At 51.1% G+C, this 12,630-nt stretch overlaps 1 long non-coding RNA gene and 1 pseudogene across 1 annotated transcript in view; one reads left to right on the top strand and one right to left on the bottom strand.

Annotated features, from left to right (window-relative positions):
* Nucleotides 1-5,589, bottom strand: part of LOC140411079 (uncharacterized) — a 108,604-nt gene extending 103,015 nt beyond the window's left edge. The window contains exon 1 of the long non-coding RNA XR_011940813.1: nt 5,296-5,589. This is a non-coding gene — a long non-coding RNA (uncharacterized lncRNA). The remainder of the gene's footprint in view (nt 1-5,295) is intronic.
* Nucleotides 5,590-11,272: 5,683 nt separating this feature from the next.
* On the top strand, nt 11,273-11,786 carry LOC140411499 (nuclear cap-binding protein subunit 2-like; annotated as a pseudogene).
* Nucleotides 11,787-12,630: the final 844 nt, after the last annotated feature.

The raw sequence follows: 12,630 nt of genomic DNA, 5'->3' as shown, positions 1-12,630 counted from the left end.
GGAGCAGAGGGAGCATCGGTCTGGTCCCCAATCTGTAATAATCACCGGTTTGCCCCGGGAAGTAAGGATGGGTGTTCCGGATATGGTGGAGAACAGGGATTGAGAGGATGGGGGACATGTTTATAGAGGGGAGCTTTCCGAGTATGAGGGCGCTGGAGGAGAAGTTTGGGTTGGCGAGGGGAAACAAATTCAGGTATCTGCAGGTGCGGGATTTCCTTCAGAAACAGGTGTCAACCTTCCCGCTCCTACCGCTAAGGGGGGATTCAGAACAGGGTAGTTTCCAGAGGGTGGGTAGGAGAAGGGAGCATGTCTGACATTTACAAGGAACTTATGGGGTCAGAGGAGATGCAGACCGAGGAGCTGAAGCACAAGTGGGAGGAGGAGCTGGAAGGAGAGATAGAGGATGGTCTATGGGCAGACGCGTTGAGTAGAGTCAATGCGTCTGCAACATGTGCCAGGCTCAGCCTGATACAATTTAAGGTTGTTCACTGGGCTCACATGACAGTGTCCCGGATGAGCAGATTCTTTGGGGTGGAAGACAGGTGTGCAAAATGTGCGGGAGGACCTGTGAACCATGTCCACATGTTCTGGGCATGTCCGAAGCTTAGGGGATTTTGGCAGGGGTTTGCAGATGTCATGTCTACGGTGTTAAAAACAAGGGTGGCGCTGAGTCCAGAGGCAGCGATTTTCGGGGTGTCAGGAGACCCGGGAATCCAGGAGGAAAAGAAGCAGACGTTCTGTCCTTTGCTTCCCTGGTAGCCCGGAGACGGATACTATTAGCTTGGAGGGACTCAAAGCCCCCGAAGTCGGAGACCTGGCTATCGGACATGGCTAGCTTTCTCTGTTTGGAGAAAATCAAGTTCGCCTTGAGAGGGTCACTGTTAGGGTTCGCCCGGAGGTGGCAACCGTTCGTTGACTTCTTCGCGGAAAATTAACCGCCAGCAGAAGGGGGGGGGGAGAGAGGTTAGTTTAGCTTAGAGTAGGGGGTTAATAAAGGTGGGATCTGTAAGGGAGGGGGACGTCTTTTTCACTATGTTTATAGTTTCATGTACAATGTTTATTGTGTTGTTGTTATAATACCAAAAATTACCTCAATAAAATGTTTATTAAAAAAAAACTTTAATGTCAGTCGTGTCAAATGTTGTTGGCAATTCACTGTCACCTTCTGTAGTGAAGATTAATACAACATGGCCATTCAATACCTTTGCCATGTCTCAATATCCCTCAATACTTATTTATTAGTATCACAAATAAGATTACATTAACACTGCAATGAAGTTACTGTGAAAATCCCCCAGTCGCCACACTCCTACGCCTGTTGGGGTACACTGAGGGAGAATTCAGAATATCCAATTCACCTAACAAGCATGTCTTTTGGGACCTGTGGGACAAAACCGGAGCGCCCGGAGTAAACCCACGCAGGCACGGGAAGGACTTGCAGATTCTGCAGACAGTGACCCAAGCCAGGAATCGAACCGGGGTCCCGGGCGCTGTGAAGCAAAATTGCTAACCACTGTGCTCAATGTGTGATCTGAAATTAGAGTCAGTTTTGACTGGGCAGAAGCAAGCATGGGTGTCAGCGAACCTTGAGGCACGGTGAGCAGGTAGTCACCTGCCCTGCCATTACTCATGTGGTCGAGTGTCCTCATGTAATTTTTTTTTTAAATTTAGAGTACCCAATTACTTGGGCAACATGGCAGTACAGTGGATAACACTTGCTTCACAGTGCCAAGTTCCAGGTTCAATTCCCGGCCTGGCTCACTGTCTGTGCGGAGTCTGCACGTTCTCCCCGAGTCTGCGTGGGTTTCCTCTGGGTGCTCCGGTTTCCTCCCACAAAGTCCCGAAAGACGTGCTGTTAGGTGAATTGGACATTCTGAATTCTCCCTCTGTGTACCGGAATGTGGCGACTAGGGGCTATCCACGGTAGCATTGTGCTATCCACAATGCTACTGTGCTGCCCCAAAGTAGTGTGGGGTGAGAGTAGTCTGAATTGGGTTGTGAGGATCCATTGTCTCATCTCACCCGGAGGAAACCCACGCACACTGGGCAGCACGGTAGCATAGTGGTTAGCACAATTGCTTCACAGCTCCAGGGTCCCAGGTTCGATTCCGGCTTGGATCGCTGTCTGTGCGGAGTCTGCACATCCTCCCCGTGTGTGTGTGGGTTTCCTCCGGGAACTCCGGTTTCCTCCCACAGTCCAAAGATGTGCAGGTTAGGTGGATTGGCCATGATAAATTGCCCTTAGTGTCCAAAATTGCCCTTAGTGTTGGGTGCTTCTCCTTCTTTCTGCACACTACCCAGACCGTATGCCTGGTGACTTCCTCACCCGAATCACCCTGAGGTGACACCCTGCAGGAGTAGTGATCGGCTATCCTCTCAGACCTTCCCCGAGGGATGAGGAGTGATGATGCACTCAGCAAGTGACCTCTAAAGTGAGCTTCACCCCACTATTTAAAGGGAACTGGACATTCATTCACTCACTGAAAGCCAGGAGCTCTGCACCACTCCTCCAGAGTCCTTGCGGCCACAGCTCGTACTGAAGAAGCTGGTGGATGTGAGTAAACACATCCTGGGGCCTATGAGGTGACATCCGGCATTGACGTTTGCCCATCTCTAGATAAGAGCACCACCACTGCTGATGCACCCATGGTTGGGCCAATGCTCACTGTTTCAGTCGTCCATGTTTGCCAGCCCCTTGACCTTCTGGATTCCCAGCTGCGTCTTGCTGCTCACGGCCCCGTGCGAACTGACAGCAGGCCCTCCTTTTCCTTAACTGGACAAGAGCCGTTTCAAGGCCTGCAGCCTGCATCATCAACACCTCCGCGGATGTGTGAATGAGTTGAAGTGAAACATTAATTGAGCCTGTCCTTTACAGGTCTCCCTTCATCTCAAAGCCAGCAGGCAAGCGCCCTTCACCTGGCCTCCATCTAGACATGGCATCCCCACCCCTACCACACTAAAGACATCCTGGAGTACCAGAGATGGGTGTTCATTCATGAATGTGTATGGTGACATTGGTCTTTGACCAGGGTGCAAGAAGCCTCACATGGACACTTTTCCACTTGTCTCCACCACCCCCGAAACTATAGAGAGACCATTGCCTGTGCAGCATAGAAAGGTTCACCTGGGAGGATGGAGGTTTGGGGTTACAATTTGGCCACCTCCACCAGCCATGCTCCTTGGAGGCATTTACCTTCCTCCCTTCCTTCATCCTTGCTTCTGACTGCAACCAATTGCAAATAGCACAGAATCCGCACCTTACTGGGATCTCAATGTTATGAGACCCATAAACCAAACCGATCTGCAGTAATGCAGGATTTACAATAGAGAGTAGAATACAAGTGGACATCTTTGAACCTAGTTGCCTTAATTATTAGGGTCTCCCTTTAAGTGGTGACTTGAACTCTAACCACCCAAAAAGCCCCTTTTCCCACCTCGAGGGATCTTACTGGCTGACTGTGTGGTCAAGGTCAGGTTTGAAAAATGCACATCACCTTTCAGATTCGCTCGATCACCTTCTACTCTCCCCCTCTCAACCCAGACATACCACAATATCACCATTCCTCTCCCTTCTTCCTTTGAACCTCCCCCCGTTACCCTGGATCCAATCACAATCCACCTTCACATACTATTCATCCCCTCAGAGCCGACACCAGTTACCGTCTCCAGGCCCACCCTGACCCTGCTCCCACCCATTACCCGAGGCACATGTCTTGTTCTCCCCAACCGGGGAGACCTTCGCTTACCAGGATCTCATCCTGAGCCCACTCCCCCCTCTAACTTGGACTGTTCTCTCCTATCACCAATGCCCTGATTTCTCCCCCAGGATCCCATCATCGACACCACCGACGCCGCCCTCCAAGATGGTACCCGTCCCATCCACAGGCGCTCCCCATGTTACCCCCCCCTACCACCGCCACCACCTAAGCCTGGCTACACTGTCTAGCCTTTGCCCTACCTTTCCACCTCCCCCCCACCCCCACCCCGCCCTCCCGCCCCTCCCCACTGGATATTCCCTTCAGCTGCTTGTACTTTTTTTAAATTTTATTTTATTTTCATGTACTTAATGATCTGTTTCAACTGCTCACAGAAAAATACTTTTCACTGTACCTCGGTACACGTGACAGTAAACAAATCCAATCCAATCCAGCCTCGGCACGACGTTTACTCACGGCACGGGCCAGGTTATGCAAGGTCCCTGATAAGGACCTACAGACCTCGGTGATGAAGCGAAACCCGCCAGGTGCACGCCACTCATTTACTGTTAAGAAACAGACGGTCCTCAACTGTCGCTGGTCAGGCACTTCAATTGGAGGGGGAGTGCAATTCTGGAGAGCATTTAAAGGACCCAAATGTGGTTCCCAACATGAAACAGCGGGGAACGCAACCTGCCTTTAACAAACCATCAAAGACGGGAGGACTAATTTCCTGCCAGTGGGATACTAACTTTTTCCATCATGCCAAAATTAGCGTCCCTGGCCACAACGGCTCCTGCCCCTGCCGCAGCGGAAAATTCCGTCCAATGAGGTTGATTCTTAGTTATCTTCTGCAATGGCCTAGTGAGTCACTCAGTTCAACAGTAATGGAGATGGGCCTTGTCAGCAACACCCACCTCCCATCAAAAGGAAAAAAAACATTTTTGCTTGAGTCTCATGTGCTCTGCACATTACCCATTGCCCAATTTAGTTTACCATGGGATTTTCAGACATGGGTCGGATGTCAGTCGTGGTTCAGTGATCATGCTCTTGCTTCTGAGTCAGAAGATTGTGGATTCAATTGCCACATCAGAGACCTCAGCGTGTAATCGAGGCTAACGATCATTGGGAGAGTGATGCACCATTGAAGTGCTATCTTTCAGATGAGGCATTAAACCAATTTTTCCCTCTCAATTAGACGTAAAAGATTCCATGGCGATATCACACTACTTAAACAGGCTATCTGGTCATTGTTTGTGGGAGTTTGCTGTGCACAAATTAGCTGCCAGGTTTCCTGCATTTCAACAGTGACTGTACTCTTAAAAGTACTTGATTCATGTGAAGTGCGTTGGATGCTGTATCAATGCATGAAAAATGCTATTTTTAAATACACGCAAGGCTTGCCTAGAAAAAAGGCAAAATAGAAGATCATAAAACAAGTCATTGCAATAAATACACGTGACTGACTGTAATCCTGGCTCATGAAGAGAATTGTTAGAGATCTGAGTGTCTGCCTGCCTTTTATCATGACAAAGTGACATTTAAACAATTGCCCATAGTTAGTGCGTGCAGTAAACAGCAAATCACATGTTCTACTCACAATTTGTTGTCTGGTCGCACAGCTGAAATTTTAAGAAGTATAAATGTTTTGTACAAATTTGAACTTTAGCTTTGTTTGCCAAGCATTTGTTCTCCTCCCAATCTGTCAAGCATCACGAGTCACTGTAAACATGGCAGTTCCTGCCGGATACACACAGGAGTAATCAGCCCACTCTATTGACAGAAGATGCTTCTCTGTAAACTATTCCTGATTAAATATAGCTTATGAGAGAATGCTGCTGACGTGCTGCACAAACAAGGTTATGGTGAGTACTTAAGCAGGGTTTGTATTTAGGCGTCACTATATCTCCTGCCAACGCAAGATGTCAGCGTAAGATGGCCACTAATACCTGCCTTCACACTGGCACACGCATGTGCAGAAATGCTATGATGTCACGCCACTGCACTCTGATATGTCCCTGAGTGAGGCCCGTAGCTTCTGTTGAATCTTCTGGCGGAGGGAGATCGTATGCCGCACATGTGTGTTGGACTATGTGGAAGTCCTGACGCACGGACATGCGAACTGACAGCGCATCGGGTTCAAACATCCGATCCAGTATTTCTGAGGTCGTTTGATGCAAGCACTGTACTGAAGCAGCTGACTGTGAAATCACGGGGCAGCGCTAACCTGGCCTGCTTGTCCCGATGTTAGGTACACTTTAACGCTTGTTTATTTGCACTTTTTTTCCCTGTCCAGAATCACTGAGAAGAGGCAGGAGACATCAGAGAGCATTTCTTTCGGTGGGTTAATCTTTTATAATAGCGTGTATAAATATATTTAAAGGGGCAGCACGGTGGCGCAGTGGTTAGCACTGCAGCCTCAGGGCGCCGAGGTCCCAGGTTTGATCCCAGCTCTGGGTCACTGTCCATGTGGAGTTTGCACATTCTCCCCGTGTTTGCGTGGATTTCGCCCCCACAGCCCAAAGATGTGCAGGGTAGGTGGATTGGTCACGCTAAATTGTCCCTTGGAAATATTTCTTTAATATATATGTTTAAAATGCACATAAGGCAAAAGAAAGATTTTTTTTTTTATCTTTGGTTTGTCATGAGGTTAATTCCAATAAAAGTACTTTAATGTTTATAGTGAGTTTGGAGTCACAGAAAGTGAAGTTTTTTTTAAAAATGTTGGTTTGTCATGAGGATGTTACTTCCATTGCAGGAACTATAATGGATAGAATGGATTTGGAGTGTATGTAATTGAGGCACGATCAATTGGACAAAGACGATGGTTGAATCCAACTGAGGCTTTATTGCTATCAGATGTGTGGCCTCCCACAGCAGCTGGCGATATGGCTGCTGGCTGGAGGACACGCATATTTATACAGGCAGGGACTACCAGCGAACCTGTAGTACAGGTCCTACCGTACATCACCTAATACATGTGCAACAGTGGTTTACCACATTCACCCCCTGTTAAAAATTGAGTCCAGCGGGAGTGGTGGATAACTATATACAACAATGAGTTAATAATTACAAGATTTGAGCAGGAAAATGTCCTTTGATGTCCGATGGACCGGTCAGAGGTTTAGCCGGTCCGGGGCCTTGATGTTCCTCTGGGAGCGACGCTGTGTTGTCGGCGATGTTGGTGCTGATCTGGTCAATGGTGACTCCGGGAGCGTGCCGAAATTCTCTTCATCGTCGGGCGTGGGCAGGGGGGGGCCGGATGATCCTGGGGGGTTGCTGTTGGGAGCGACGGGAGAGGGGAGGGTGGCGCCGGCGGCGGAGGGGGTGTGGGGGTGGAACCTGCTGGTGCCAGGTCCCTGAGGGAGACAGTATCCTGGCGGCCGTCGGGGAACTCCACGTCGGCGTACTGGAGGTTTGCGTGGAGCAAGTGCATCCTCTCCACCAACAGGTCCGCCTTGTGGAGTCGGACGTGCTTATGGAGAAGCACGGTTCCCGGAGCTGCGAGCCAAGTCGGGAGCGACACCCCGGATGTGGACTTCCTGGGGAAGGCAAAAAGATGTTCATGGGGTGTATTGTTAGTGGCAGTGCAGAGTAACGAGCGAATGAAGTGGAGTGGATCAGGGAGGACCTCCTGCCAGCGGGACGCTGGGAGGTTTCTGGACCATAGAGCCAGCTGGAAGGCCCTCCATACCGTCCCATTCTCCCTTTCTACCTGTCCGTTTCCCTGGGGGTTATAGCTGGTCGTTCTGCTAGAGGCGATACCCCTGCTGAGCAGGAACTGATGCAGCTCATCACTCGTGAAGGAGGATCCCCTGTACTGTGGATGTAGGCGGCGAAACCGAACAGAGCGAAGATTGTGTTGAGGGACTTGATGATGGTGGCGGACGTCATATCCGGACATGGGATGGCAAAGGGGAATCTGGAGTATTCATCGATCACACTGAGAAAATATGTGTGACAGTCGGTGGAGGGGAGGGGCCTTTGAAGTCCACGCTGAGGCATTCAAAGGGGCGGGAGGCCTTCACCAGGCACGCGCGGTCCAGCTGGTAGAAGTGCGGCTTGCACTGCGTACAGACCTGGCAGTCCCTGGTGATTGTCCTTACTTCCTCGGAGTAGGGCAGATTTCGTGCCTTAATGAAGTGGTACAACCGTGTAACTCCTGGGTGATAAAGGCTGTCGTGCAGGGTCCGGAGTCGGTCTACCTGTGCGCTGGCACATGTAGCTCGGGATAGGGCGCCTGGAGGTTCGTTGAGTTTGCCAGGGCGATACTTAACCTCGTAATTATAGGTGGAGAGCTCGATTCTCCACCGCAAGATTTTATCATTTTTGATCTTGCCCCGCTGTGTGTTGTTGAACATGAAGGCTACCGACCGTTGGTCAGTGAGGAGAGTGAATCTCCTGCCGGCCAGGTAATGCCTCCAATGTCGCACAGCCTCAACGATAGCCTGGGCCTCCTTTTCGACGGATGAGTGCCGAATTTCTGAGGCATGAAGGGTGCGGGAAAAGAATGCCACGGGCCTGCCTGCCTGATAGAGGGTGGCGGGAAGGGCGTCGTCTGATGCGTCGCTTTCTACTTGGAAGGGCAGTGTCTCATCTGCAGCGTGCATTGGGGCCTTGGCAATATCAGCTCTGATCCGGGTGAAGGCCTGTTGGGCCTCGGCCGTCAGGGGAAACTGGGTGTACTGTATGAGTGGGCGGGCCTTGTCTGCATAGTTTCGGACCCACTGAGCGTAGTACGAAAAGAACCCCAGGCAGCGTTTGAGGGGCTTGGGGCAGTGGGGGAGGGGGAGCTCCATGAGGGGGCGCATGCAGTCGTGATCGGGCCCCAGAATTCCGTTCTGGACCACATAGCCGAGGATGGCTAAGCGGTTCATGCTGAACACGCACTTCTCCTTGTTGTAAGTGAGGTTTAGGAGAATAGCGATGTGGAGAAATTTAGCAAGGTTGGCGTCGTGGTCCTGCTGATCATGGCCGCAGATGGTGACGTTGTCTAGGTACGGAAAGGTGGCCCGCAACCCGTACCGATCGACCATTCGGTCCATCTCCCTTTGGAAGACCGAGACCCGTTTGTGACGCCGAAGGGGACCCTAAGGAAATGGTATAGGCAGCCGTCTGCCTTGAAGGTGGTGTATGGACAGTCCGATTTACAGATGGGGAACTGGTGGTAGGCGGATTTCAGGTCTACCGTTGAGAAGACCTGGTACTGCGCAATCTGGTTAACCATGTCAGATATGCATGGGAGGGGGTACGCGTCGAGCTGCGTGTACCGGTTGATGGTCTGGCTGTAGTCCATGACCATTCGGTGTTTCTCCCCAGTTTTAACCACTACCACTTGAGCTCTCCAGGGGCTGTTGCTGGCCTCGATGATGCCTTCCCGAAGCAGCCGCTGGACTTCGGACCTGATGAAGGTCTTGTCCTGGGTGCTGTACCGTCTGCTCCTGGTGGCGACGGGTTTGCAATCTGGAGTTAGATTGGCAAAGAGGGAAGTTGGGTCGACCTTTAGGGGCGCGAGGCCGCACACAGTGAGGGGTGGTAAGGGCCCGCCGAATTTCAGAGTTAGGCTCTGGAGATTGCGCTGGAAGTCCAGGCCGAGGATTAGTGCAGCGCAGAGGTTAGGGAGGACGTAGAGGCGGAAGCCACTGAATTCTACGCCCTCGACCGTGAGCGTAACTGTACAGTACCCCGGGATCGCTACGCAATAGGATCCGGAGGCCAGGGAGATTTTATGGTTGGCGGGGTGTATTGTGAGGGAGCAGCACCTTACCGTATCTGGGTGTATGAAGCTTTCGGTGCTCCCGGAGTCCAGCAGGCAGGAGGTTACATGTCCGTCGACTTTCACGCTGGTGGATGCGTTGGTCAGGTTATGCGGACGAGACTGGTCGATTGACATGGAGGCGAGTCTTGGTTGGTCGTTGGGTAATGGGGCGGCTGATGAGCCCGAGTCCTGGAAAGCTGGTGGTGCCCATGTGCTGAGTGGTAGACAAGATGGCGGTGCCCGAAGATCTTGAGCGTTACAAAATGCCGGTGCCCATGGAACGCACATTGCGGGGGTGGAACAAGATGGCGGCACCCATGGAATGCACGTGTTGTATGGAGGGGAAGGTGGCGGCGCCCACTGGCCGCACGTGGTCTGAGGGGGGGATGGCGGAGCCCATTATCCGTGACCGATGGGGGTGGGGGCGATAGTGGCTACTGAGCGGGCACACCGCGGCAAAGTGGCCCTTCTTCCCGCAGGCTTTACATAGGGCAGCGCAGGCCGGGTAGCGTTGGCGGGGGTGCTTCTGTTGGCCACAAAAATAGGATCGGGGGTGACCCGGGGTTCGCTGGCTGGTGTGCAGCGCAGGCGTATTGGGTGGGCAGCTGCTGGGGCGGCTGTCTGTGGAGTCCACGAAGCGTAGGAGGGATGGGCCGTGCGGCTGGGGGTATAGGACTGGACGTTACGCAGGGCGACCGTCATGGAGAGCGCTAGCGTTTTAGTCTCTGCGAGGTCGCACGTGGCCCCTTCTAGGAGTCGCTGGCGTAACTGACCCAATTCCAGTCACAAAAGCGTCCCGCATAAGGAGGTCTGAGTGTTCCATAGCCATAACGGCCTGACAGTCACAGTCCCGGACTAGTGGGATTAGGGCCCGCCAGAAGTCTTCCTTGGACTCAACAGGGAGTTGAGAGCGAGTGGCGAGTACGTGCCTGGCGAAGAGCGTGTTCGTTTTCCGTGCTAAGTTGTCCTTGAGTAGAGTCATGGCTTTGACGTAGTTCGGCGCGTCCTGGATTAGTGGGAAGCCTTTGGAGCTCAACCTGGAATATAAAATCTGAATCTTCTGAGCCTCCGGAACAGGGGTCGGCGCTGCATTGATATACGCTTCGAAACAAGCTAGCCAGTGCTGGAAGTCCTTTCTGGCGTCGCTTGAGTGAGGATCCAGCTGCAGGCGATCCGGTTTGATACGGAGGTCCATCCTTAGAAACTGAGAGCAATAAATTGAAGCACGATCAATCGGACAAAGGCGATAGTTGAATCCAACTGAGGCTTTATTGCTATCAGATGTGTGGCCTCCCACAGCAGCTGGCGAACTGGCTGCTGGCTGGAGGACACGCATATTTATACAGGCAGGGACTACCGGCGAACCTGTAGTACAGGTCCTACCGTACATCACCTAATACAGGTGCAACAGTGGTTTACCACAGTAATCTTGGGCGATCACTCACTAACAAGTATGATTGTCCATCTAATAAGCTCCATGTTACTGGTCATGTGTTTTTGCATGACTGATGAGCCCGATCCTCGAGCTACATCTTTGACTGCACTCTTGGCCGGCATTTCCAGGAGGTGGGATCAATCCTTAGACCCTAGATCAGAGTTTTTCAAACTGCAGGTCGAAATCTGGTGGGTCGCGGGCAGGTGTCAGGGGGGTTGCGGAGCGAGCGTCACGCAGTTCCCGATCGCAGGAGAAGCGGCCAACAGCCGTGGCCGGGTGTTAAATTGAGAACGCTGGCCACGAGGGACCGGTTTCTGGTCACGAGCGGGTGAGATCCTTGCTCTGGTTGCTGAGTGCTGTGGCTCTCCTCGCCTCTCTGACACCATGTGTATGGTGCTGAACACCCTCAACAGTGGCTCCCACGTGGAGCTGAGCCAATACCGAGACAAGCACTTTCAGGGAAGCCAATATGAGCAGGACAATGTACCGAGGTACGGCTGGACTCTCTATGTTGGAATCACACTGCCGAGGAACAGATCAATGAACACTTCTCAAGAGGCGGTAATGCTAAGCGAATCATCAGGGGTTTGGAGAAAATCAGGAAACCCTCTACGCGGTTTCTATTTTTTATGGAATATTACACACATCGTGATGCTGGACAGCGCATGAGATTTATTAATGGAACACGCTTGGATGATCGAATCATCAGGACAGATTGGGATACTGGCTTCAAAGAAGGCCGACAGTTTGGGCGTGGGAAATCTGGTGGTCAGGACATGATGAATAGAGGACAGCTTATGACACTGGCAGTGGTGGGATTAGAAAACTGGTCCAGATGCAGAGAGACCCAGTCCCAAGACAGAAATTCCAGATTTTCACTGACTGTAATTTGACATAATGAAACTAGAATCTTCATAGAGACCTCAGATTGAAGAATACAGCTTTGTCCTGTTCATTCTTTCATCGGTCCAACTAACTCTTTTTAACAGTTTTTTTAAAAACACCAAGTTTCTGAGTTGCAATCATTGTGCCCAATTTTGGTTCCGTCTAAAGTTGTAAGTTTTGTCACTCCTAATAAAAACTTGACTCAAACGAGTTTTAAATGCGAACGATGTAGTCTTCCCGCCAGAAGAGGCAGCAGAGAGCAGGCCCTGCACCGGGCACGTACACTGATGTCACGCGTACGTCTGTGCTTTTGGCGCAAAATCACGTTGGAGAGATTCGTCCATTTTGTAGCTGTGAGCAAGCATGGCAACAGGACTGTGAAGAAATTAGATGGATCATTTTGTAATAAGGAACAGAGTACCATAGACCCAAACAGGCCAGGATCTCACAACTGAACCTGCTGGAGAGAGCTGCTCAGGAGAGCCCACAGCAGGACAAACCAGTGCTTGTGTTAGCTTTGCACAGAGCTCCAGACCTTCTGGTGAACAGCCAACAAAGAAAAAACTGAAATCGGGAACAAAGCAGTATAAAGATGATTTTTCGAGGTATGGCTTTGCTAATTGTACCTAATTATGCAACTCAGGATGCAAAGCCCATGTACGTTTTATGCAGTTTGAGGACAAACCTCGTGATTTTTTTCTAAGGGATGCAGCAAGAACTTAAATCATCAGGTGACGACGTCCTTAGCGTAAATGTAACATTTACTGATAGAGCAAGTGAGATCGTGAGGTCCAAGCAGGCTCACCTGTTGCATTAGAGTTAAGCAAAAATGGTGTGTCGGTCAGCGTAAGTCACAA

Source organism: Scyliorhinus torazame, chromosome 4 (genome assembly GCF_047496885.1).
Source record: "Scyliorhinus torazame isolate Kashiwa2021f chromosome 4, sScyTor2.1, whole genome shotgun sequence".
NCBI classification, from domain to species: Eukaryota; Metazoa; Chordata; class Chondrichthyes; order Carcharhiniformes; family Scyliorhinidae; genus Scyliorhinus; species Scyliorhinus torazame.
Note: the sequence above shows the minus strand (reverse complement) of the source record. Positions and strands in the feature narration are given on the sequence as shown.